Here is a 27542-nt window from a genome sequence, read left to right as displayed (position 1 = left end):
ATGACCCTGAGTAAGGTCCTCCGATTGTAATCTGTAAAGAGAGCCTAATAACAGTACCTGCTGCCTGTGACTGTGCACATAAGTGAAATAATATTAGAAGGTAATTAATACATAGGAAGGACTAAAATGTAAGTTGTGTTATTCTATTTACTTTTTATTTTCAAATTGGTGTTAATTTACTCTTGCTTAAAAAATAAAAAAACCTTTTTAACAGTTTTATCTGAAATTTAGCCCAGAATATTTCTGATTGTTGCACTTGTGCTGAATATTTTTATTTTAATAATTATAGATAAAAATTCATGTTGCTGCCTTTAATAGAAATTAAATGAATATGGAAAGGAAAGCAGGGATGATTTTTGGTTGATATTTGAGTCAGACTATAAAATAAATTTAATCATAAAGAAATAGAGTGAAAAAATTTCTGAAAAGTATATATAAAATTCTATACAGTTATGTCCTCAATCTCCTCCTGAGCATTATTAACAAATCTATTTTAATATATTAATTAGTTATATCTTATGCTTCTATTCTTTGGACTAGAAATCACTAAATTTAAACATGCAGCTTTTGATAGTTTTTTTACTCTTCCATTTCTTTTCCAATTATATTTATTACTTATATTTACAGCTATATAACTGCATGGGCACTTCTAACATATAAGAAATAGTATTAATTATGTCACAATAATAGTTTTATAATGTGACTAAGTCATGAAGAACTTCAGTAAAAAGTAGTTTATTCACAAGAGCTTTTTACTATGTGTTATGCAATTGTTCACTTAGAGTTAAACATATGCTTTAAAATGAGTTCAACTGTCATCTCTTAAAAATTATTTTCCCTACTTTGGATAATATTAATATCTCTATTTTTAATCAAGCAATTCATATAAATGTTAAAGGCATTACTTTAAAAATATTTATTGATTTCCCTTTTAGAATAATGTTATATTTTTGTGTTAGAACCTTAAAAATAAAATGAAAATTAACAGAACAGTACTATAAAAGCCGTGAATTATGGTGAGATAACCTAAAAACAGGGGTTGGCAAACATCTATAATAATAAAAGGGTAATATGCTAATTAGACTGGCCATCTTCCAACATCATTCCAGACATCCTTCCTGAAGAAGCTGGGGTGGAGGGAAGCCAGCCCAGGTTCTGGGTGCCTGCAGGAGGGAAGCCAGTGCTGGCAGCCGGGGGAAGGAAGGCCTACTCTTGCATGAATTTCCATGCATCGGGCCTCTAGTTAACTATAAAGGAAGGGCAAGATGCTAAATATCTTAGGTTTTGTAGGCCACTTACTCTCTCATATTGTTCTTTTTCAACAACCATTTACAAACATAAAAATCTTTCATGGCTTGGAAGCTAAACAAAAACAGCCTATGAACTGGATTTGGCTCATGTCCTATATTTGGCTGACCTGGGACCTAAAATGCTTTTAAAGTATATTACCATTAATACCATTGCAATTTTTGAACCAAGACTTGAGTAAGATCATCTGCAAGTTTTCAACCACATTTAGAAAACATCATGAAAGTAACCAAGAAATGAAAATGGTTGCAAATCTGCATAATTAGTCTAGAATTGTGGAAACCGAATGATTCAGTAACACTGAGTTATACAATAGCAATACTACTAGAATAAGCATAAAGAACACCTAAAATAGAGACAGCTGTATATGATTTACTTTAGCTTTAGCCATAAAATTCAATGTCATGTGCCAAGAGTCAAGAAATAAAAAGGTACAGACTTTTAGTAATGAAGTGTCACCCACAGAAGAGGAAAATAAATGCAAATATTACATATCCTTGAATAAGGACAATATTCAGTAACATAGGATGCAATTATTGGTCATGAATCCAGATCCAAAAACATATGCATACTTTTATTTTTAAAGCATGCATAATGACCCTATTTTTGTTGGAAACATTTCTTGTACCCTCAAAATGTACATTTTAAAATAAAAGTTTTCATTCTTTGACATAGATTAAATTACACTCTATCAATATAACTTAAACATGGTTTATGTAGTTAATAATGTTTCTGGCTAAGCCAGTTAAAAATTGCTTAGCTGTCTCTTTTTAAAAAATGTTTTTGTTATTGTTATTCTTTGGAAAACTTTGAGAACACAAGCATGTGACCTGTATACATAAATATATTGCATCCATTCATATATTTTAAGAATCACTGGGCTTGTAATAAGATACTTTTTCCTAAAAGACTGTCTTTACTTTAGCCTGAACACTTCAGTAGCTATTATCAGTCAAATCCCAGGAAAGGAAAACAAAATAAAACAAAACAAAAAGCTGTGGTAGAAGTCCCATTTCAAGACCAATTGACTTTATTGCCAACATCCCGATTCTGCAGAATTGTTTGGGAAATGAAGCAGAAGAGAGCTGCTGAGAAAGCACAGTAGGAATCCATCCAGCAAAAAATTAATATGAACTAAATCACATCCTCTTGATATAGTACAGACTATTGTGAAGAAGTATGGAAAGGGTAACTATGTCTTAACTGGAAAAAGAAAACAGAGGTACACATCTGCAATTTATAAGAGGCCATTTATATTATACACAAATAAATAATATAGTATTAATATATTTATTACATTAAAACCTAGTATTTTGAAGTGTTTTTGACATAAATGTTTATATAAATGTAAAATGTATACTAAAATGCTTACATCTATAAAGCTTGCTATTTCCTGTCTTTGAACATTGTCTAATCATCCAAACTCTGTTCTTCAGGTTAATTGGAGAAACTCATCTATTGCTGGTTAAAACATGACCAGTGACCATAATTTTGTTTTTGGAACTCATGGCATTAGTGTTTTACTGAATCTCCATGAGGTAACCACTTCAGATCAGTTACTAAAAAGTGGGGGAGGAGTTCTGAGAAAAGGAATTCTGTGCCCACAAAATATTCAGCAGTTAGGAGCAGTTCTTTTGCTGAGGGCTTAACAAGAGCAGTGCTGATGCATCAGAGCATTATTGGTGATGAAGGAGAAACAATGCAGTTGGCATTTCAGCACTGAATATCTATTCCTAACTCCTACTATTAAGATCTGTCAGCATCTGCTTCCCATAGGTTTACTGACACAAAACATCTCCCTAAATGATTAAATAAACATTTGTTAAATTTTAACATAAATTGTTCTCTTTGCTTGATATGGTTGGGTAAATACACATTACCCAACACACTCACTTAAGGGGATAAGTCAGTTTTGAGCCTTCTGCAGGAGTGGGCTCATAGAACTTCAACAATGGCCCCTGTTTGCTAAAGAAGTTACTCTGACTAATCATTTCCATTTATCATTTATTAATTATTTAGACAAACACTTATATACCTGCTACTTTGTTCGCTAGGATCTGTGAAGAAATATTTAAATGTTTTCCTACTCTCAAGATTTGGGGAGAAAGACTGTAAAGTACAAGATTACCATCGCTAGAATAGAATTCTACAAGAAAGACAGTGCTGGGTCCTGTCCCTTTTTAGTGATATTCTTTGAAGGTAAAACTGACCAGAGAATGACCTATGCACTCATTTTGGTGCATCAGCATATTGAATGACACACTTAGAACACTGATGAACATTCTGTTGAGATTCTCATAAGATCTCCCCTAAAATTCTCACTTTTAGAAAACAAACAAAAACCTTGAAGACAAAGGAACCAGCAAGTGCTCTCTCTCCAGAGCATGCCCATGGCTTTTATCATCAGGCCTGTATCTTTGCTTTCTTTTTCCTAAGCTCTAAGGCTTCTAGCAACCAGAGGAGAAATGGGCAGCAGCAGCTCATCCCATACTAACCCCCATCCCCAACCCCAAACCTGTCTCCAAGGGCCCTTCTTTTGCCTCTGCAACTTGTTTCCTGAGTCCACACAGCCCAGCTATCTCACTTCTTTTGTGACTGTCTTTCTGAATGTCCAAGGCAACTCTCTGAGCAGACTGCTCAAATCTTCTCTGAGTGTACTTTTGCTTAGCATGCAAAATAAACTTCTCTGCAGAATTCAAGAACTGAGAGCCAATATGGCCAGCAACAAAATAAAGACCTTCTGCCTTTGTGTTTTAAAGACTCTCTTTTATGTTTTTATATAATTGATAAAATATTAACAATAGGAATCTAGTAATGCAGTGCTATAACTTTATATCTGAGTCAGTTCCTTTCAAGTGTCCATTTTGTCAGATTGAAGAACTATTATATGAAAATGGAAACAATATGTCTGAAATGAGCTGATCCTCTCTGTTGTCTCTAGAAAGCCCTCATCTATTTTTGGAATGTGAACACTGATGTGATAAAATACATTTTATCTTAATTCCAAGAATTCATAGCCCTTTATATTTTTCCACTGAAATGTCATCATTTTGTGATTTTGTAAAAAGTATGCAATAATGTTTTCCTCTCAGAGATAAAAAAAATATTAATCTAAGGAAAAAAAAATGACATGTTCTTAGTGGTGCATCACAAAGTCAACACTTTATGAAACACATTTGGAATTTTGGCTTTCTCTTCCCAACCATAAATTACAACTTCATGGAACTTATTTATAATAGTTATTATAAATATAACTCTTTCTCTAAAACCCTTAAAAATAATTACTATTTAAACTAAAAAGTGTACAATGAGATAAGTATCTTGCTGATTTGTGAAAAGTTATGGTTTTGTGCTAGGCAGTTAGACAGACAAGAGCAGTACAGGAAGATGGGCCAGGTATGGAAGATTACCAGGGCAGAAAGCCCTGGGTGCCTAGCAAAGGACAATTGTAGGGTGGGACCTTACCCCTTTTCTCCCCTAGCATATTGCTGGTCATCCGGTTTGGTCCCCCTGACCTTTCTTCCCTACAGATAATATCTGGGCCTCAGTTGTATTTCAGTTCCAGGCCCAGAAGAGTAACAAAACCAACCGCAGCTGCATTGAATAATGACCCCCTGCTCTGGTGCCCACCAATCAATCAGTGGAGACCACAACCCTGAAAGACCACACCTGGAGTGCTGCTAGATATTCTATTGAGATCTTCCCCTGGGACCTCCCCTAAAATCTCCACCCTTAAAACCTTTAGGATGGAGGACCCAGTGCACTCTGCCTCCCTGGAGTATGCCCACACCTTTCCCTTTCCAATTTCCATTTATATGTCACTTATTATAAGCTTTCATGGATTAAAAAGAATGACTGAAGAACAGAAAGTCAATTCTTTATATTCACATTTGTGATTAATAGGAGGTGGAGCACTTATTTATCTGTTACATATTATTATGTACTAGAGGCCCGGTGCATGAAATTCATGCACAGAAGGGGGGTTCCCTCAGCCCAGTCTGCACCTCTCCAACTGGGAACCCCTTGGGGAATGTCCAACTGCTGGTTTAGGGACTGCTGGCTCCTAACTGCTCACCTGCCTGCCTACCTGATCACCCCAAACTGCCCTCCCCTGCAGGCCTGATCTCACACCCAACTACCCTCCTCTGCTGGCCAATTTGGTTCTGATTGGTCAGTTCCTATGCCAGTCAGCATCTCCAGGCCTATCTCTGGGCCTGATCAGAGAGGCGGGGCTGAACAGCAGCCCTGTAGAGGCCGGGAGAGAAAGAAAGGGACAGCTGCTGGCAAAACCTGGAAAGAAAGAGGGAGAGAAAGAGAGAGTCAAGTATTTATCAACAGCTGCCACCGAGGCTGCGGATCAGACTCTGTCTCTCTCTCTTGGTCTCAGCCCCCTGGGCAGTCAGTGCTGGGTCACCATGGCAACCCAGTGCTTACTGTACTTCCGGGTTGTTCAGCCTTTGGTGGTGATTGGTCCTTAGGATAATGTATATTATACAGGTACATTATTCTCAGTAGAAAAACAAGATGATATCAGAAAATGCAAGACCTATAAACTGCTGCAATACCAAAGTAAAATATATTTATTCAGAAAAGTCATAAAAAGGAAAAATAGCTCTTTTGAACTATTTTCTGGTCCTTTCCAAATACTAATTACAACTGGTACCATATGCAGTTTAAAATAGAATCCAAATGACTGCTGATTGTTGTAATGGAATTCACAAAGTATAAGTAATCAGAAAAAAAATCAGTTTGCCATGCATGGAGTTCAATAATGTGCAAAATTGGCAGCTTTCAAATTGTTTTAGTGCATAAATCCAAATAAGAAAATTATGGGTGATTTTGACATTCAGTTATAAATTACATGTACATGATTTACAAAGAATGTAAATATAGGAATAATCTGGATACAAGTGTCCAATAAATTGATAAATTCCATTGTTTCCAATATAAAAACATCATAAAATTATTTAATGATTTAGTCTACACAGTTCTAGAAAAATAGTATTTATTGTTTTTATGTAAATTTTAATAAGATATATATGCAGATCTTCCTATATATTTCCAATGGTCATCTTAAGTTAAAATACAATTTTCAGAAAGGAAATGAAAATTACATTTATTTATAAATGTTGGCAAGTGTTAGGTAGGTGACATATTTTATAAGAATTTGATATATTTATGAATATTTTTAAATTAATCATTTAAAAATTAAACTTATCTATCCTATAATTTTAAACACATACAAACAATTAACTTATTTTATACTTAATGAGAATATAAATGTATTTATAAATTATATTTCTGAATATTTAATTAAATTTGAGTTCTAGTTATTTTCCTACTCAAGAGTTTAAAATTTTAACAAGTGGTAAGATTATTAAACACTTTATGAGAACTCTAAAAAAGAAGTAGAAAATGGTAATTAAATATAAGAAGAAAAATCAAAAGTACTCTCAGACCAAATGAAACTCTAAGTTGATGAAATTGAAAACACACACACCAAAAAAATGAGAGTACAAGTCAAGCCAGCAGAGTATAACACTGCATAGGTTCTTATACAATTTTAAGTTTCACAAGGAGAGATCTCAGCAACTGTTTAAAAGTTTTGAAATCTAATTTCAACTACTTTCAACTTTGCACAATTTTCCCAAAATTTGATAATTAGATTCGTTACGTGATGAATCAGAGAATGTGAGTATTAATGGTGCTCATATTTTATTAACACATATTTTATTGTGTCCCTCCAAAAAAACCATAAATGTGATGGTATTTGGAGATTATCCCTTTGGGAGGAAATGGGGTTAGACAAAGTCATGAAGGTGATTCCCTGGTTCCACTAAGTCAGTGCCATATAGGAAGAGACACTAGGGAGATTGCTCACTCTCTGCAATGTGAGGGCACAATAAGAAGGGGACAGTCTACAGGTCCAAGACAAGATTTCTCACCAGCAACTGAATTGACTGGCACTTTGATTTTGAACTTCCCAGCCTCAAAACAGTAAGAAATAAATTTCTGTTTTTTAAACCACCCAGTCTTTTGTTATAGCAGACTAACCCGACTAATACAGTTATCAAATAGAGTATCCAGCATGGTACATCATTCCTATGGTGGGAGTGGGCCTGGTGTGCTTGTGCTTGTGGGACAAAGAGGCCCTCTTGAATGCATGTGCAATTAGATGCGTGAGGAAAACAGGAAAGTAGTGGGAAATGAATTCAGAACAGTAATTGGGGGCCTGCTCATGTACTCTTGTAGGTCATACAAAGTTTCGGCTTTCACTGTGAATAAAATGGGACATCAGGGAGGGTTTTGAACAGAGGGACATGTCTTTTAAATATTTAGAAGTTTCTAAAGAAGCTACCTGGGATTGAATATTTCTTTTTTGGGTTATTTTTATATGCAACTTAATTTTCTTAGTAATGATAGGGCTATTCAAATTACCTGTTTCCTAGAAGATGAGCTGTAGTACTTTGTACTTTTTGAGGAATTGGCTCATTTCACCATGTTGTCCAATATATATGTCTGTGGAGTTGTTTAGAGTATTCCCTTATTATTTTGTTGTCTGCAGTGAGTGTCTGTAATGATACTCCCTTTCATTCCCAAGTTTAATAATTCGGACTTGACACTTGTTTCCCCTTTTTATTTTGGTAGTGTTTTGTCAATTATAGTAATCTTTTCAATGATCCAGGTTTTCGTTTCATTGATTTTCTCTGTAGTTCTTTTTCTTTCTGTTTCAATGTCATTGATTTATTCATTATTTTCTACCTTCTGCTTGTTTTGAGTTTACTTTGCTTTTTTTTTTCTAGTTTCTTTTTAATTTTTTTTTATTTTCTCTATATATATAGTTCAGAGAGGAAGGGAGAGGGAGAGTTGGAAACATCAATGACGAGAGAGAATCATTCATCCCTTGCCTCCTGCTTGCCCCCTACTGGGGATCAAGCCCACAACCCAAGCATGTGCCCTGACCTGGAATCAAATAGTGACCTCTTGGTTCATAGGTTGAGGCTCTAGCTATGTTCCACACCGGCCAGACTTCATTTTCTTTTAAACTTGTCAAAGTTTGTTTTTTGGCCCTGAATATGGTATATCTTGACATGTATATGCCATAGACATTTAAAAAGAATGTGTGTTTTCTGCTTTTCTTGGATTGAAGTACTCTATAAATATTGATTAGATACCGTTGGTTAATGGTAGTGTTAAATTCATATTCTTTCATTCTTCATCTGCACTTGTGGATTTGCTCATTGATTTTCAGTTCTGTCAGTTTGTGCTTCACATTATTTGTCAGCTCTGTTGTTTGGTGCCTACATATTTAAGAATCCCATGTTATTTTGGTGGGTTGATCCTTTTATTGTTATGCAATGTACCTTTCTTTCCCTGATAATTTTCTTTGTTCTAACATCAACTTTATATAATATCAAAATATCAATATAGCTATACTTTTCTTTATTTGTCAAGTACAATAGCCTTTCAATATTTTTTGTATTAGTTTCAGGTGTACAGCATAGTAGTTAGACAATATATAATTTATGAAGTGATTCCCCTGATAAGCCTAATAGCCACCTGGCACCATGCATAGTTATTACAATATTATTGACTATATTCCCTATGCTGTACTTTACATCCCCATTACTGTTTTCTAACTATCAATTTGTATTTCTTAATCCCTTTACCTTTAGCACCCAGCCCCCTCACCCTCCTCCCATCTGGCAACCATCAGTTTGTTCTCTGTATCTATGAGTCTGTTTCTGCCTTGTTCACTTATTTTGTTCTTCAGATTCCACATATGAGTAAGATCATAAAGTATTCGTCTTTCTCTGTCTGACTTATTTCACTTAAAATAATATCCTCTGGGTTCATCCATGTTGCAAATGGTGAGATTTCATTCTTTTTTTTAAAAAAATATTTTAATCCTTACTATAGGATATGTTTTTGTTTTTAATTGATTTTAGAAAGAGAGAAAGGAAGAGGGAGAGTGAGAAACATTGATCAGTCATCTCCGTCAGGACCCTGACCAAGCTTGAACATGCAACTGAGAATGTGACCTGACCAGGAATTAACACATGACCTTTCAGTGTAAAGGATGCTGCTCTTCTAACCAACTAGGCCACACCAATCAGTGCAAGATTTCATTCTTTTTTTCCATTCTTTTTTATGGCCATGTAATATTGTATATATGTACCATATCTTTGACCACTCATCTATTGATGGGGAACTTAAGTTGCTACCATATCTTGACTATTGTAAATAATGCTGCAATGAGCATTGGGGTGCATATATCTTTTCAAATTACTGTTTCTTTTGATTAATGTTTGCATGGTATACTTTTACTATCTCTTCACTTTCAAACTACATATACAGGCATACCTTGAAGATATTGAGGTCTCAGTCCAGACCACCAAAATAAAATGCATATTACATAAAGCAAGTCACACCAATGTTTATTTCCCAGTGCATATGAAAGTTATGTTTCAGCCATATACTAGTCCAATGACTGTAAAATAACATTGTCTTAAAAAAAAACATAGACATACTTGAATTAAAAAATATTTCATTGATAATATTTCATTGAGCCTTTAGCTAGTGGTAATCTTTTTTTGCTAGTGGAGGACTGTGCCTTAGTGTTGATGGCTGCTGACTGCTCAGGATGGTAGTGGTTGTAGTTTGGGGTAGCTGTCACATTTCTTATAATAAGGGGACAATGAAGTTTGCCATATAGATTCTCATCCTTTCATGAATGATTTCTCTGTAGCATGTAATGCTATTTAATAACATTTTACCCACAGTAGAACTTTCAAAATGGAGTCAATTCTCTCAAAGCATACCTATGTTTTATTGCACTAAGTTTATGTAATATTCTAATTCTTTTGTTGTCATTTGAACAATCTTCACAGCATCTTAAATTAGAAGTAGATTTCATCTCAATAAAACAATTTATTTGCTTATCCATAGAAGTAACTCTTAATCCATTAAGGTTTTACCATGAGATTGTGGCAATTCAGTCACATTTTTAGGCTTCACTTATGGCTCTAGTTCTCTTGTTATTGCTACATTGGTTGTAACTTTCTCCACTGAAGTCTTGAAGCTCTAAAAGTCATCCATGAGGGTTGGAGTCAACTTCTTCCGTTATCCTTAATGTTGATATTCTGATGTTTTCTCATGAATTGCAAATGTTCTTAATGGCATCTAGAATGGTGAATCCTTTCCAGAAAGTTTTCAATAGACTTTGCTCCTATCCATCATAGAAATTACTACACATGGAAGCTATTGCATAATTAAAGTATTTCTTAAGTAATAAGACTTGAATATCAAAGTATCTCCTTGATCCATGGACTGCAGAATTGATGCTGTGTGAACATAATGGCATCTGACATGAATAGACCATCAATAGATGAGTGGATTAAAAAACTGTGGTACATCTACACAATGGAATACTACGCTGCGGTAAAAAAGGAGTTTTTACCATTTGCAACAGCATGGATGGAACTGGAGAGCATTATGCTAAGTGAAATAAGCTAGTCAGAGAAAGATAAATATCACATGATCTCACTCATTGGTGGAATATAATGAACAACATAAACTGATGAACAAAAACAGATCCAGAGACAGAGATGCATCAATCAGACCATCAAACCTCAGAGGGAAGGTAGGGGAGGGTGGTGGTAAGGGGGGAAGATCAACCAAAGGACTTATATGCAAGCATATAGGCCTAACCAATGGACACAGACAACAGGGGGGTGAGGGAATGAGTGAGGGGAGTCGGGGGTAATGTGGGGATAAAGACACATATGTAATAACTTAATAAAAAAATTTAAAAAGAAAATGACATGAATATTATTGTACATCTCCATCAGAGCTTTTGGGTTACTAGGTGCATTGTCAATAAACAGTACATTTTGAAAGGAATCTCTTTTTTCTGATTAGTAGGTCTCAATAGCAGGCTTAAGGTAATCAGTAATCTGTGTTGTAAACAGGTGTGCTATCTGTCATCCAGGCTTTGTTGTTCCATTTGTTGTGCTTTTATATTATGTACTAGAGGCCTGATGCAGGAAGATTCCTGCAAGAATAGGGCTTCCTGAGGCCAGAGTGAAGCAGAGAAGGGAGTGAAACTCGCCGAGGCAGGCTTCGCTCCTGCCTCTGCCACCCTGCTTGCTTCCCTACCATCTCCACTGCCCAGCTTGCTTCTCCACAGCTTCGCTCCCTTCTGCAGCGCTTGGCGTCTTCTACATTGTCTTCAGTCTTCGCTCCGAGCCTGCATATGCAAATTAACCGCCATCTTTGTTAGGTTAATTTGCATACTCATCTGATTAGCTGGTGGGTGTGGCAGAGTGACACCCATTTGAATGTTTATCTTTTATTAGTGTAGATTTAGCTTTCTTTTTTTTTATCCCCCCCCCCCCCCTTAAAACTCATGAATGAACCTCTGCTAGATTCCAGCTTTTCTTCTGCAGCCACCTCACCTCTCTCAGCCTTCACAGAATTGAAGGGAGTTAGGGCCTGCTCTGGAGTAGGTTTTGAATTAATAGAATGTCAAGGCTGGTTTGATGGTCTAGCCAGACCATTAAATCTTTCTCCATATCAGAAATAAGGCTGTTTTACATCCTTATCATATGTGTGTTCACTAAACTAGCACTTCTAATTTCTTTCAAGAACTTTTACTTTGCATTCACAACTTGGCTAATTATTTGGTGCAAGAGGACTACTTTTCAGTCTCTCTCAGTTTTTGACATGCCTTCCTCACTAGGCATAATCATTTCTAATTTTTTTATTTAAAGTGAGAGACATATGACTCTTCCTTCAGTTAAACACTTAGAGGCCATTGTGGGTTATTAACTAAATTAACTTCAATATTTTTGTGTTTGAGGAGGGAGAGAAGCTCCCAAAGAGTGAGATAAATGGTAAAAATAGCTTCTCAGTGTAGCAGTCAGAACACACATATTAATCAGTTAGGTTTGCCATCTTATATGAGCATTGTTTGTGAAGCACCAAAACAATTAGAATAGTAACATTAAAGATCACTGATCACAGATCATCATAATGTAAAATAATAATAATAAAGTTTGAAATATTGAAAGAGTTACCAAAATGTGACAAACACAAAATGAGCAAATGCTATTGAAAAAAAAAAAATTGTGCCAATAGACTTCCTGGACACAAAGTCACCACAAAGCTTTAATTTATTTTAAAAATTTCAGTAAATTAAGGAATGCCTGTATAATTACATTGGAAATGAATTTATTGCAGATAGCATATATTTTTTATCAGATTTTTAAAAACCTATTCTATCAATATCTCTTAAATGGTATATTTAGATTATTTAATTTCAAAGAAATATTGCTAATTTTGGCTTAATTTTGTCATTTTGACTTTGTTCTCTATTCTTTCTGTTTTTCACTTATCTACTTTCTTCTCCTTCCTGACTATGGGTTACTTGAAGATATATTAGAAATTCATTTTGTTGTAAATATAGTGTTTTAGAATGTATCTCTTCCCAGAGTTGTTTTTTGAGGGTGGAAGAGGGGTGATTGTTTCATTTTTTAGTAGTTGATCTAGCTGTTATGTTATATATTATACTGAAAGGTTTCAAAACAGTCCTCCCCAAGTTATGCCACTTTGGCATATAATTGACCTGAAGGCAATCAAAACCCTACAAGCTAAAAAGAAACTTTTACCTCTCCCTTAAAGAACTTAAATTTAGTGCCTTGGCTATAACGAGAGTTATTATCAGGGATAGCTTTATATGACCTACATATAGGAGGGCATACACCTAATTATTAAATGCCTCTTGTTAATATCCTATAAATTATCTTCCTCCCAACTGAAGCTCACTTCATCCTTGGCCCAGAATGCTATATATAACTCATTTGAACTCTTTCTCTCTGAACCTGTCATGTATTTATATATATATATGATTACATTTGGTTATTTCCTCTTGTTGGACTGACTCATGTCAGTTTGACTATTAGACTAGCCAGAAAAACCTAGAAGGGTAGAGGAATGTTTATTACTCCCTAACAATACATGAATGATCGAAATCTACCAGTGGCTACATTTTACTATTTCAAGTGAAGTATAGAGACGTTGTCTCCCTTTGTGTACCTTCTTTTCTTTTCCTGTTAATAACACATTTGTCATACTTTCGCTATACACATGAAACTGCATTAAGTGGTTGTAATTTTTGCTTCAACAATCAAACATAATTTGGAATGCTCAAAAGGAGAAGACTTTTTATTTATTATATTTAGGCATATTTTTATTCTTTATGTTTTGTTTTCCTTTCTTCCTGATATTCCAGATTTCTTCTTTTATCATTTTAATTCTATTTAGAGAACTTGTTTTATTTATTCTGTTAGAGTAGCTCTATTTGAGAAAAAAATTGTTTTCTCATATATGATAATACCTGATTCCCTCCTCATTCCTAGAAAATATTTTCACTGGATATAGAATTCTGGGTTGATAACAATTTTCATTCAGCATTTAAAGAGTATAATACCATTGCCTTCTCTCCTATATAGTTTCTGATGAGATAGCTACTGTCATTTAAATTGTTTTTCCATGATAGGTGAGGTTTCATTTATGTCTGGTTCTTCAAGATTTTTATATTTTTATTAGTCTTCGAAGGTTTACTATAACATTTCTTGGCATGGATATTATTGGGCTAATCTGTTTGGGTTTATTAGGCTTCTTGAATCTGTAGTTTTATCATTTTTGCACTATTTTGGAAAATGTAAGTCCTTATTCTTTAAACACTTTATCATACTGTCATAATATAGCCTTTCTTTCTGTGTCACTGACACAAATGTTAGATCTTTGGTCATAACCTCATATGTCCTGAAGGCTCTGTTTATTTTGTGTGTTTTTACTCTGCTATTTAAATTGGTACATTTCTGTTGTTTTAATTTAAAGTTTACTCTTTCTTTTCTCTTTCCTTTCAATATGATCTTGAGCCCATCCATTGTATTTTACATTGCCTATCTACATTACATTTGGTTCCTCTTTGTATCTTGTATGTGCCTGTGTGTGAGTGCGTGTGTACGTGTGTATTTTTTTTTTCCCTGGAACTAATTTTATTTTCATTTGCTTCAAGCATGTTAGCAATTGCTCATTTAATCATTTTTATGAGGGTGCTTTAAAATCCTTGTCAGATGAGTCTAACATCTGTTTCATCTCAGCTACATCTGTTAGTTATCTTTTCTCATTCAGTTTGAGATCTTCCTGGTTTTGGGTATAATGCGTAGTTTTCTATCAAAACACAGACATTTTAGATTTTCTATTATAAAACAATGCAGATTACCGAAATCTTGTGTTTTAGCACTCTTTGAAACCCGTCTAGTGGGTGGAAGGAGCTGCTGCTTCATTACTGTCAGATGGAGTAGAAGTCCAGGTTCCAAATTCAGCCTCCACTGACATATGAGGTGAGGGAAGGGTTGGAATTCATCCTCCTCAAGTGTTCTTCATTGATACCGTGTTTATGTGTGTGTTGGGAAGAGAGGGATACTCTTGTTCCTGCCAAATGGGCGTAAATGTCTCCATTTTCCATTAGGCCGGTTCTGACAACATTCCAGGCAGAGGGGGAGGATGCTTCATTACCACTGGGTGGTAGTGAAAGTCCACGCTCCCACACAGTCTCCGCTGGCATCCTGGAGTGGGGTGGGGAGCTAATTACTTCCTGGCAGGAAGGAATGTTCCAGCTTCTCACCCAGCCTTCTCTGATACCACCCTATGGTCCCCAGTTGGACTTTGCTAGCAAAGGAGTGGGTGGGGTGACAGGTTTTTCTGTGATGTTTGGCTTGAGTAGTTTCTATGTTGCCTGCCCCTTTTCTGGTCCATTGCTAGAGAATGCACGTTTGACTTAGGCGTTTTGTTTTTCTGTGCCTGATGGTGTTTCAGAGTTGCTTACTAGTATTTCTTCAGTCTCCAGTCTGGGATATGTGAAGCAAAAATAAAACTAAGATACTTGCCACCATATTATTTCTTGGGCCCTGAGATGCCCAGCTGGGTTGCCGCCTTCTCTCTACCTTTAAGAGCCTTCTTGGTTTTATTTTACACATAATGTCCAGGAATTTGAGTTGTACTTAGTGGGAAGAATAGAATAAAGTCTGTTTATTTTCCCAGAAGTAGAAATCCCGAGTTAGGGTAATCATTCCTCTGACAGCCGCTTTGCAAATAGGAGGCAAGTAGAATCAGAGAGAGTAGTTAGGAGGCTACTGCCAGGATCCAGTGAATTGTGGGAAGTGAGGGAGTGGGAAAGCAGAACAGAGCAATATTCAAGGTGCACATTCCCCATAGCTGAAGTGCTAAGAAGTCAGGCCTGAGCTGCTCTAAATTTTTGCAAGGTGGAAGTTTTTATTTAAATGACAGTGGGATTTTTACTAAATAAAAACTAGCTTCTAATACCTGAATGTATCTGAAAACCTGCGAAATCTAACAGATGAACAGAGATTCTGGAGTTGTGTGTGTTTTTTTTCCTATGAAGGAACAATGAAAGAAAAAGAACAACAACAAAAAAAGAGTGTCTCCTAATTGTACTCTGTCAAGCTCAGACATTTGTATAATAGATATATTAGTAACATATGGGTCTTTTTATGTGACTAAATATACTCCATTAAAGCAGTCAGTACATTGATTTATCATGCTGTGTATAAGCTACCTTAGCAATTTTGGATCATTTCCTGTCATGACCATGTCCTCTCCCCATCCCTTCCTGCTCATGCTGATGCAATAAGGTGATTCTCTCATTTCACAGAAAAAAGTTCATCAATGGAGGGCCTCCCTCCACAGCAAAGGAAATCCACACTTCCCTATGCCTCAAACTGCCCCAAATGTGCACTACACACTTTCAGTGTATGTTGAAATATATGTTGAAAATGTCAAAACTAACCTAGAGAGAATTATGAAGACAACTTAAAACAAGAAAAAAGAATACAGGACTTTTTCCCATTCAAAGCTGTAACAAAAAAATCTCAGAGAGTAAGTTTTTCCAGAGGTGGAGAATGCTTGAATCTTTCCAGTGTAAATAGAGGACCCGCTGCCCAACCATTCTGCTGGGTGAAACAGTGCATGGGAAGAATCTACCTCAACACGCAGAAAAAACAGTTAGAAAAGGACCTTGATGTAGCAGAAGTTAGCAATCAAAATAAGCTGTGCTGGTGATTTGTGGGATTTGGGGACTGCAGCTGCCCACCCTGCCAACTAAATGGGAAAGGTAGTCCAGCTGTTTCCAGGGAAGAACCGCAACAATGGGAATTCTGTTCTCTGGGAGACACGAGGATTAGCTGCCAGCGATCCCGGTTGTGTGTAGGACCACACACAACTCAATTCAAACAGAAACCCAAGGTACAGCATTTGCGTGCCATGATATATGTAAAAATTTGAGCTAATCCCCCTAGAGTAATGGAACATTCATGAAATACTTATATAGAGAGCAGTACTAATAATAGCCTTTTTAGAAAGAAGACTTCAAAAATGTTCATAGTTCTCTAACTTGTTTAAGTAGCTGCCCATTTTATTATCTAAAGTGATTATAAAATACTAGAAGCCCCATGCACAAAGTTCATGCAAGAGGCCTTCCTTCCCCCGGCTGCCGGCATCAGCTTCCTTCTGGCACCCAGGACCCTGGCTTCCCTCGCAGCCCCAGCTTGGTCCAGAAGGCCGTCGGAAGGACATCCAGAAGGACGTCCAGTCTAACTAGCATATTACGCTTTTATGATTATAGAATTTTGACATTTCTACCCCAAAGATATTTTAGAAGTAAAAATTATAGGGACAATTACTGCTTCAGTTGGTGGCAGTCCAATCATGTGCCCAACTCATTCCTCATTGTATGCTTAGCCTTTTCCTTGACTATTCACTTTTCTTCCCTCATTCTTATTCAGGCAAGTAAAATTTCATTCTATTTTAATTAACATGGTGCCTTTTTAAAGAAGATAACTTGATTATTTTGGGGAACAACCAAATGCCTCAGTATAAAAAATGGAAATTAGCAAGGCCAAGAAGGGAGTAGGGATGATACTTGGCTTGTTATGTACGTGCTTAAAATGTTCCCATAGTTCTATATGACCCATAGGAGAAGTTCAAATTTTGGGGGGGCATAAAAGTCCTCATTCCCACATCTCATCTTCAGCCACATCTCCAGCTGCTTCCTGCTTTGCCCCCTATAATCTGACTGAAAATGTAACTCTTCAGTGTACCAATTTTGTCATTTTTATTTCTCTGTGGCTTGTCAGATGCAATGTCCTCTGCCAGTAATAAATGCCTTTCTGCAAACACCAATCCACCTAGCAAACTTGTGCTCATCTTTTAAAGTTCCAGCTCAAATTTCACATTAAGTCAGCCTTTCTTGAGCAATTGCATGCAGCAATCCTGTTCCATCCCCCATGCTTTCGCATACTTGTACAATAGTGTTATCTCACTGCTTTAGAACAGACTGTTTATGAGCATGTCGCCCTTAAATGGATTGTGTATTCTTTAAAGACAAGTGTTTGTCAATTAACATCTATATTCCTAGGATCTTATATCATTTTCTTGGTATATAGTAAATGTGAGTAAATATTTCTTGTATTTTTTAAAAAAGTCATAAGTCAGTGAGATCATTTTTCATGTCTTGGTACCAACTGTTGGGTGCTGTCTCTCAGAGTACAACCTGCCCCCTAACCAGGAGTGGAAAGTCAGCTACGGTAAACTGCCCCAGAGCATCTCCTTGGTCCACTGCCCATAACTCCCTGTAACACTATGCTACCCAAAAAATTAAGAAAAGAAAAGCGTGAGCCAGCACACAAATCCCAACACCTATGATGAAAAAGAATGAGGGAACTTTTTTTGCTAGAGATTCTTGTAGACGGTGGGGCAATAGTACAAAGGTATGGTATTACTGACCCTTTTTTCAGGACCTTATTTCTTATATGAAATGTAACACTTTTATTAGTCAAAATAATAGAGATATGTACAAAACCATGGCACCCCTACTGAATCATGTCTCCTATACACATTTAACTCCATATTCTAAAGTAACCAGGGTTATCATTTTGATATCTAATCTTCCATATATTTTTAATGCATGTGTGCATATGGGTGTATGTTTGGGATGCACTATTCGTTTTTTTAAATTGTATTTAGAACCAACATTATTCTTTATCTTTATTTTTAAATTTTATTTTTTTCTTTCTTTTTCAGTTTTTACCAAAGTTTGAAACCTGTCAGGACCTGAAGGTGGTGATGTCTATACTTACAGGGTAGTTAATATTGAGGACTTTCTTCTTCCTTCACTAAATACTGAATGCCACATATTTTGCCCCACTTTGCAGTCCTTCAATCGACTAGGACATCAAGTAGGATTATAATTCCTGCACTTCAAAAATGCCATTTCACACAATAACAACTTGTAACGCCCAGACAAGTCTGCTTGGATCCCCCCCCCCTTCCCCCCGCTCCTTTCTCCCATGCATGTGCGAACTCATACATGTCTGCCCAGAGGCGGGGCGATGCCTCTGTTCTGAATTTAACTCTCTGTCTATTTTCAACTTTTTTTCAAAAGTAGTTATGTTTGAGGATTTTTAAAAAAATTTGTGAGCAAAGCTTCATTCAGCAAAGAGACCATGCTTTACCATGTTACCTCTAACAAATTTGGTACATTGTAGGTGCCAAATAAATATTTGTTGGGATGAATGAATTTCACACTACATCTTTGATGTTTCATCTTTCTTCACAGATTATGAATTCCATGGTATTCTGATAGCTAGATCTATATTATCTATATTTACTGTCTTTGATGATGGTCATTGCTTAAAGTATTTCTAATGAACCTCAGATTAATGCCAGTTGAAGCCATCTAATTTGCAATTGAAATTAAAATTTGTCAGGAAGAATTTTATGAATATATTTGAAAAAAGTTAAATATAGCAACCGGGTGGAACAATACAGCAAGTGAAAACTGCCAACCAGTGGTGGTAATGATGGTAATATGACAATAGAAGTATTTCTTCACTCAAGCAGAAATATGCATGCTAGAGAGATGTTTATTTCAGTTTTTGCTCAGTCTTCTCGTTTTTCCTTATTATTATACTCTCATTTATGGTTTTCCTTTCTTTACATATATTTTGTCTTTTATCACTATCTATAGTCTAAAATGCTCCATTCTGCTTTTCCATCCATTCTGCTTTCTATGCCTTTCATTCCCCTAAATGTGTATAAGATTTAACAAAATAATAGGAACATATCAAAAATAAGCTAAACCATTACCTATTACCCATGTTTCACAACATAATAGATATGTCTATCATTTTCTCTTCCTTTGTTAATGTGTGTCTGCATTTTTATAATTCAACTAAGGGTGGCATCAGAGAATATAGAGATTTACTCATTATCCTACGTTTTCATTTTATAGCCGAGGAAACTGAGACCCCGAAAAGCCAAATATCTTACTGACAGTTATGTAGCTAGTTTAGCAGAACCTGATTTGGAGACACATCTCCTGACATTCAGTCTGTGTTCTTTCCACTACACTTCATTATCTTTCAAATAAAGTCAGTATTTTTTCAGGACTGCTTAACTTAGACATGATTTAACTTGGGTATTAATATTAAATGTCTATCATGTAAAGAAAATAAATTAGCACCATTTTATTAGAAGTCGGATGCCAGGGCAATAGTTCTATTCTACATGTTTCTAATAAGAAAAAAAAATCTATGATATTGATAGCTTTATACATAGAAAAATAACCACCCAATATTTAGTAACTTCAATTAATATATTTTGAGTGCCAGACTAATACTAACATGTTTGACATAGAATTTCTAAATTATATCCATAAAATAATAATAATAGTTCTTATTAAAAATGAAGGAGAGTAATGGGATACTTTAAACATGTCCTCATAACCTATTATGGAAAGAAACACACACATCCACTAACAGCTTTAAATTGATTCTCTGCAGTGCATCAAAAGTATTTTTGTTATATAAAGCTTCAGACATTGTCAGAGAAAAAGAAATCAACTATAAAAGTAGATAATGTTTGTTATAGTTAGAATTGGCAGTCTTGATATTATCTAAATATTCTAAAAGAAGAGATTTTATCATCTATTTTACTGACGAATATGCAGAAGACTTTTTCTAAATAAGTTTTTACAATAGCATAATCTGATCAGCCCCTATAAACACATTTATTTGCTTTATGAACTTTATGAACTTTACTGCAAAAATATCTAGGTCTAATATTTATAAGGATATTGCAGAGATGCTTACAGTGGTGAAAGGAAGAAATAGTCTACATTCTATCTATAGGAGATTGGCTCAAAAATCCACAGGAAGTACATATAGTGCAGCTGTAAAAATGGAAGAACTGCTCATGTATTGATGTGTAACAAATACATACCCCTGGACTACAAGGCTTCAACGGGCACCACATTATTTGGGCCCCCCACCCCATGTGGGGAGTCTGAATCTGCTTGTAATAAATTTTCCACATTTTCGCATAAAAAAAATATCTAGGTCTACTGAAATACTTAGTAGGGCTGTTAGCTTTTTAGTAAGATGGGAATGTTAAGCAGGAAATCATTTTGAGCTATAAAAATTTTATTTAAATGTAGTTGTAAACATTTTGATAAGAATTCCATTTGACTTAGCTTTACTTCCTCTTCAAAGATGTTTAAGTAGGAATCACGTTCTTATTGAAATTTTGCACATACACATGCACATATATACATTGGTACACACACATTTACATGTGTGTATTTATGTGTACATGCACACATGTATATATATGACATTAGTAGTAACAGCCCTGGACTGTCGTGCTATTGCTTAGCAAAGGCTATAATACCAAGTCACACGTCCTTCTGCTATGCTTGGCTTTGTTCTGTTCTGTAACATCCTCAGGGCTTTACACTGTCTCAGTCGCTATGTGACCTTGCCCTTGACCTTTAAATCATAGCATGGACATAAGTACTACTAAGGATCATTACATACCAGAATTATTTTACACTTTATTTTATATATATATACATATAAATTTCAAAGAGTAAGGGAGAGGGAGAGAGACAGAAAAACATCAATGATGAGAGAGAATCATTGATGGCTACTTCCTGCATGACCCCTACTGGGGACCGAGCCAACAACCTTGGCATGTGCCCTGACGGGGAATTGAACCATGAACTCCTGGTTCATAGGTCATGCTCAACCACTGAACCACACTGCCCAGGAGAATTATTTTGCACTTTAAAATCATTTATATTAAATATAAGTAAAGTATAGATATTTGATATTAATGAGTTCACAGAAAACTATGCCAAAAATTATTTTCCAGGAAGAGAAAATATGGAAGAAGATAAATTAAATGTGTGTTGTAATCTCATGCAGACACTCAGGTGTCTTTTCCTGATTTAGTAGTAATAAAATCTCTGCCACAAGCCCACAAAATATGTTGATAGATATCTCTTACAATTTACTAAGGTATGTGGTTTAATAATAGTGTCAACAAAGTTTCATTGCTGTATATATTTATTTATGCATTTTATAAGATTAAATATAACATATTTATTATAGATACTCAATGATTCCTTTTGAACTAATAAAAATAACATTTCTTTATGCAGTATAACATAGGAATAAGTCAACATGAAAAAGTAAATGTTTGTAAAAATGTTATTAAGTGAATAGTGGTAGTTCTAAACAATTATGTGTTTTCAAGTTATTTGGTAGAATTACCTAAATAATTGGACAGATGAGAAAAATTAGAGTTCAATGCTCTTCAAAATTTATATTCTTTGAGAATGGTACATGGTACTTGTTTGCTAGAAAGATGCTAGTTTGGGTTGGGGTGAAAGTAGGAGGAATGTTCATTTATTTGCATGTATTCAGAAAACTGACTGCATGTGTTACATACCATTTCCAATGCATAATGGTCCTAGTAACAGCTACCACTGAATTTTTTTCTACCTGCTGGTCACCATGTTAGTTGCTCATTTGGGATTATTTAACTTGCATGGCTCCCAATATGAAGTTTTACATGAGAAAACTCTGTTACACATATGAGAAAACAGATTCAGATAGAAAACATGTAGCAAGTTTACATCTTGAGCCACAACAAAGGAATGTGATCACAGGTCTCATAACCCCCCAACAGTAGTGTTTAATAGGAGAAAAATATGGGGGAAGCATTAAAGCCACTATAATATAAACTGAATATAAAAATAACACTAAAATATGTGATTGTTTTAGAACATGTGAAGAATAAAATTAACCCAATTAATCCCAGTATTAATGAGGGACAATTCCATTAGAAAAGGGATGGTGAATATCCCTTTCCAAAGTGTCCTGGCCAGTTGTCTATTCAGTTCTGCTCTAACAATTTTGATTCCTCACAGTTAAAACTAGCTTAGTACATTGCAATTTCCATTCACATAAGTTGTAAATACTAGTTAGATAACTTAGATTCTATATTGCTTTAGAAAATAGAAATAAGAAACTAAAAAAAATCCATCTTTTCATTTCTTTATTATTAACCTATTTCCCATAGAAAAAAATAATGTGAATTCTTTGTATCTAGGGTCTTGTGAAAAGCCAATCACTCTTTTGAGAAGGTAGCATATTATATGTAAAGCAGTGTATTTTTTCACTAATTGTGATGATAGTAATCACTAAACCATTATTCAAACTACATGGAAATCATGAGTACACATATATTCTTACATATATTTATCTATACCCAATTCACATAATCTCATGGATCGCTTCTCAAATTCTCAGACCACCAAAATAATTCCACATATATTTCACTCAGCAATTGTTTTTCAACAATGACTAGCTGGTATGTACTGTGCTTGGGTAAGCATTCCCTTCTGTTTCTGTTCTTCATATTTTGGCAACTAAGCTTTACTAGTTGACATATGGAATTTACAATCAAAACTACCTCAAATGAGCTCTTTCGGTGAACATTAATAAGGAATGATGAAATACAAGAAGAACAAAAACATCTCAGACTAATTTTTTCTTTTTTATAAAACTATCAAAATACCAGCATTTAATGTGATTATAATTCCTCTACTGCCATAATTGAAATTAATTCACAAACAATAACAATTTCCAGACAGACACCAGGGCTGGAAAAAATACTAACACTCACATACAATGGCTTCCATACTCAGTGGTAAGGCAGTTAAAATCAATGCTACCACATTAGTGCTTACATTTATATTTTATGCATTGAAGAATCTTTTATTTGTTTGGGGACATTAATTTTGACTTGATCTTTTTGTTTTAATGAATATCTACCATAGAATAAATTGGTTGATTTTTATCAGGCAACTGAACTCATTCATAGTACACGTAAAACACATATATACATACAAACACACATGTGATTAAAAACTATTTTAGAGAGAATCAGAGAGAGCAATCAATGTTTTTAACTATCAACATTTTGAAACACTATACATCAGAATAGAATAAGACTTCAGATCCATACATTTCAAACACATTTACATCATTTGATTTGGAAAAATATGAATATTGAAAGAAAATTAATTATTCATAAATGAGATCCACACATTGAGATGAGTAACATGGTATGTTTGTTACAATTATTATTAACTAAACCGCATCTATTTTTGACATTTTTAAGGGTTTTTACCTAATGTCCTTTCTTTGTCCAGAATCCCATCCAGGGCACCACATGATATTTAGTTGATGCCTTAGGTTCTTCTTGGCTGTAACAATCTTAAGACTTTCCTTGGTTTTGATGATCTTGACAGTTTTGAGTAATAATAATCCTAGGTGTTTTGTAGAATTTTCTTTAATTTAAATCTGATGTTCTCCTCGTCTTTAGACTGGGGTTCTGAATTCTTGGGAGGAAGACAACAGAGGTAAGAGTGCCATTTTTGTCATTTCATATCATGGGTACATACTATCAACATGACTTATCACTGGTGATGTTGACCTTGATTATCTGGGGTAGAGTGTGCTAGGTTTCTTCACTATAAAGTTGCCCTTTGTTTTCCTCCTTTCAACATGGTATTTTGGGAAAGGACATTTTATGTGCACTACGCACTTAAGGAGTGGGAAGTTATGTCCCATCTCTTTTAGTAAAGAGTATCTATATACATTATTTGGAATTTTTTTGCATAAGAAATTTGCCCCCTCCCATTTGCTTGTTTATTTATATCAGTATAAACGTGTAGATACTTATTTTATATTATAATTCAATACTACTTTAAATGAATTTTTTTGCATAAGAAATTTGCCCCCTCCCCCATTTGCTTGTTTATTTATATCAGTATAAACTTGTAGATACTTATTTTATGTTATAATTCAATACTACTTTAATTTGCTAAAATTGTTCCAAGTTTAGTGATTGAGAGATCTTTTAGATTTTCCTTATGTCCTTTTGGCATACTCCCATCATTGTGTGATTTTTTAAATTGTTGTTGTTGCTTTTTAAAAAAGCATTTCCTTAATTTCTGAAACCACAAGATGGTTTATCTTGGATATTTACTGTTGTACTCCTAGAATTGACCATTTCTCTAAGGATTCCTTGTTCCTTTTATTGAAGAGTAATATTAGAAGCCCAGATGTGGGTTTTAAGTGTGCTCATTGCTACTGGGGTGATATTATTTCTAGGCTTCCTCAGATGACATAGTAAGAAAATATATGGGTACACATATACATATCCAGGGTGTCCCAAAAAATAAATACACAGGTTGAAAGTAGACCTGGCAAGCTGACAGGTTTGGATGAGGGATTTGATATTGAGTATGAGATAAAGTTAGGAACACGGATGACTCCAAGTGTTTTGCTATCCCACACAAATCTGATTCATAAAAGGCAGCCTCAGTTGAATGCACAGAAAGAAATATGACTTGAAAAGAATTATGTATTTGGTTAATGACACAATGAACTAACTGAAAACAAACCTATTTAAAGGTTAGAGTTGCCATGATCAACACTGAGAGGACTGTGGGGGAAGCTAATGGACATGTCAGGTTAGAGATGCCTGTCTGCCATCTAAGAGGAGAAATTAAATAGTTCGACATATGAATCTGAAAGCAAGGGAATTAGTAGATAGGCATGTTCATTTGGGAAACACACACACACACACACACACACACACACACACACACACCACTTTTGTTTAAAGCAAGAGAATAAAATCACCAAGCCAGGGAATGAAAATTGGAGGGGTTGAGGGTGGGGAGAGACCAAAGACAGTGCCCTCCAGTGTTCAGAGGGTTAGAGGATTGGGGAGAGAAGGAAAACCAGGTAAGGAGGCTGAGAAGGAGTAGCCAGGGATGTGAGAGGAAACAAGGAGAAGGTGCTGTCTTCAAAGCTAAGTGAACAAAGTGTTTCAAGAATGAGGGTGTGATCAATATTCTCAAGTTTACTTATGTGAGGTTGGAGTTTTAGATGTGAAGAAATGTGGCTAAATTGGAGTAAATAGATGTGAAAGTGCCCAGCAAAAATATTTAAACTTTAATAGTATACAACTACAGGACTCCAAAGTTAACCAAATTGAATCAAGAATTCAATAAAGCTATAAATTAATGGAAACAAGTATGAATATTTATAATTTTTTAAACTTTTTACTTTAAAATCACTTTAAACTTATAAGAAGTTACAAAAATAATTTATAAGAACACCATATATCTTTTATTCAGATTTGCCTTTTGTTAACATTTTCTCCCATTTTCTTTATGATTGGCTGTGTGCGCAGATTCCAAAGTAAATAAATTTAAATAATCTGAATGACATATCTATTATTTGATTGAATTAACTTTGAGTAAACATCTCAATTATTCCATTATAAAGTTTTAAATTCTGATTTCTTGTTTTTGACATACTTTTTAGTTGATATGTTCTAAGAATTGGTATACATGACCATTAAAAGATAATTGCTTCATATAATTTTATTTAAAAAACATGTCTATGACTTGGCTGGGTGACTTGTCCTATGCACCAAAAGGTTGCAGGTTCAATTCCCAGTCAAGACACATACCTAGGTTGCAGTGGGTAAGATGCCAGGGTCAGGGTTCAACCAGTAGGCAGCCAATCAATGTTTCTCTCTCTCTCTTTCTCTCTAAAAAAATCAATAAAATAATATCCTTGGATGAAGATTTTTAAACTTAAAAATTTTTTAAATGTTATTTGCACTATGATAAGTAATATAAAAATTTGGGTGACCTGATTTTGCTGGAATAATAAAACCAGAACTTTTTTATCACAGCTTTTTAAAAAATATATATTTGTTTTTAGTAATGTGTGAAAAATAAAAAACATTTAGGTGTTATATCACCTAAAAATATGCAATCTTCTCGGTATTCACAGGCTGAAATTTTAGATTAAAATTCTATAATTTTATAAAATCTAAAATGTAATGTCAGTAAATAAGTGAAAAATAAAATCATTTCACATTTTTGCATTTTCTTCTGGCACACAACATACTAAAACTAATCCTAGAAAACCACACTCACTCAGATGTTTTGAGATTTATATTTTAATAAAAATGTTGGTAATGCAATCTTGTTCTACACTTAAAAATAAGGTTGAATATATCTTATTCATCAGTTTGGAACAAATATTATATGACTACAATTTTGAAACAGAAATGTGGAGTGTGAATCTGAGTTCGTTGTCTCATGAAATCAAAGAATGAAGTCGCGGTCAAAAAACGGTCAGCAGACCAAAGTTTATTAAGAGCATCCACGTGACTTAACGCCTATTAGTCCCTGTGTACAGTCCCACATGGCCATAAGCCCCACTCCCACCATAGGGTGTGTGCTGGGGAGAAGGGGGTGGGCGGGAGGAAGCACGCAACTTTTAAGTTAGGGGTGGATGCAGACTTGCTAGTTTCTCATTGTTTTTTTCAAAGAATTCTGCCTTAATAACATTCTTGGGATTGTTTACATGGCTCATTGTCTTGTGATTGGTTATCTGCAAGCTGCCCCTCTTAGCGACATTCACACATTTTAAAGCTCATGTCTCTTTCACTCCCCCTCTTCCTTCCCCGCCGGGTTGGGGTGCCTTAGTAACTCCACCTAATTGGGTTCCATGATTTTGTTCCCTGCTCCCATGGTCCCAGTCCCTGTCTATCTTGCTCCATTTTCACACTGAAATTTATTTTAAAATTGTAAATAATTAATTATTTGATTTTGACATGCATGGACATATATACATATGTCCCTGCATGATACACAAAATAAAAGGAAGAACTTATTCAAATATAAGACCGTATATAAAAATTTTAATTTC

The sequence above is a fragment of the Myotis davidii genome, unplaced genomic scaffold (assembly GCF_000327345.1).
Source record: "Myotis davidii unplaced genomic scaffold, ASM32734v1 scaffold49, whole genome shotgun sequence".
Lineage (NCBI taxonomy): Eukaryota > Metazoa > Chordata > Mammalia > Chiroptera > Vespertilionidae > Myotis > Myotis davidii.
The sequence above is the reverse complement of the archived record's forward strand: the minus strand, read 5'-3'. Positions refer to the sequence as shown.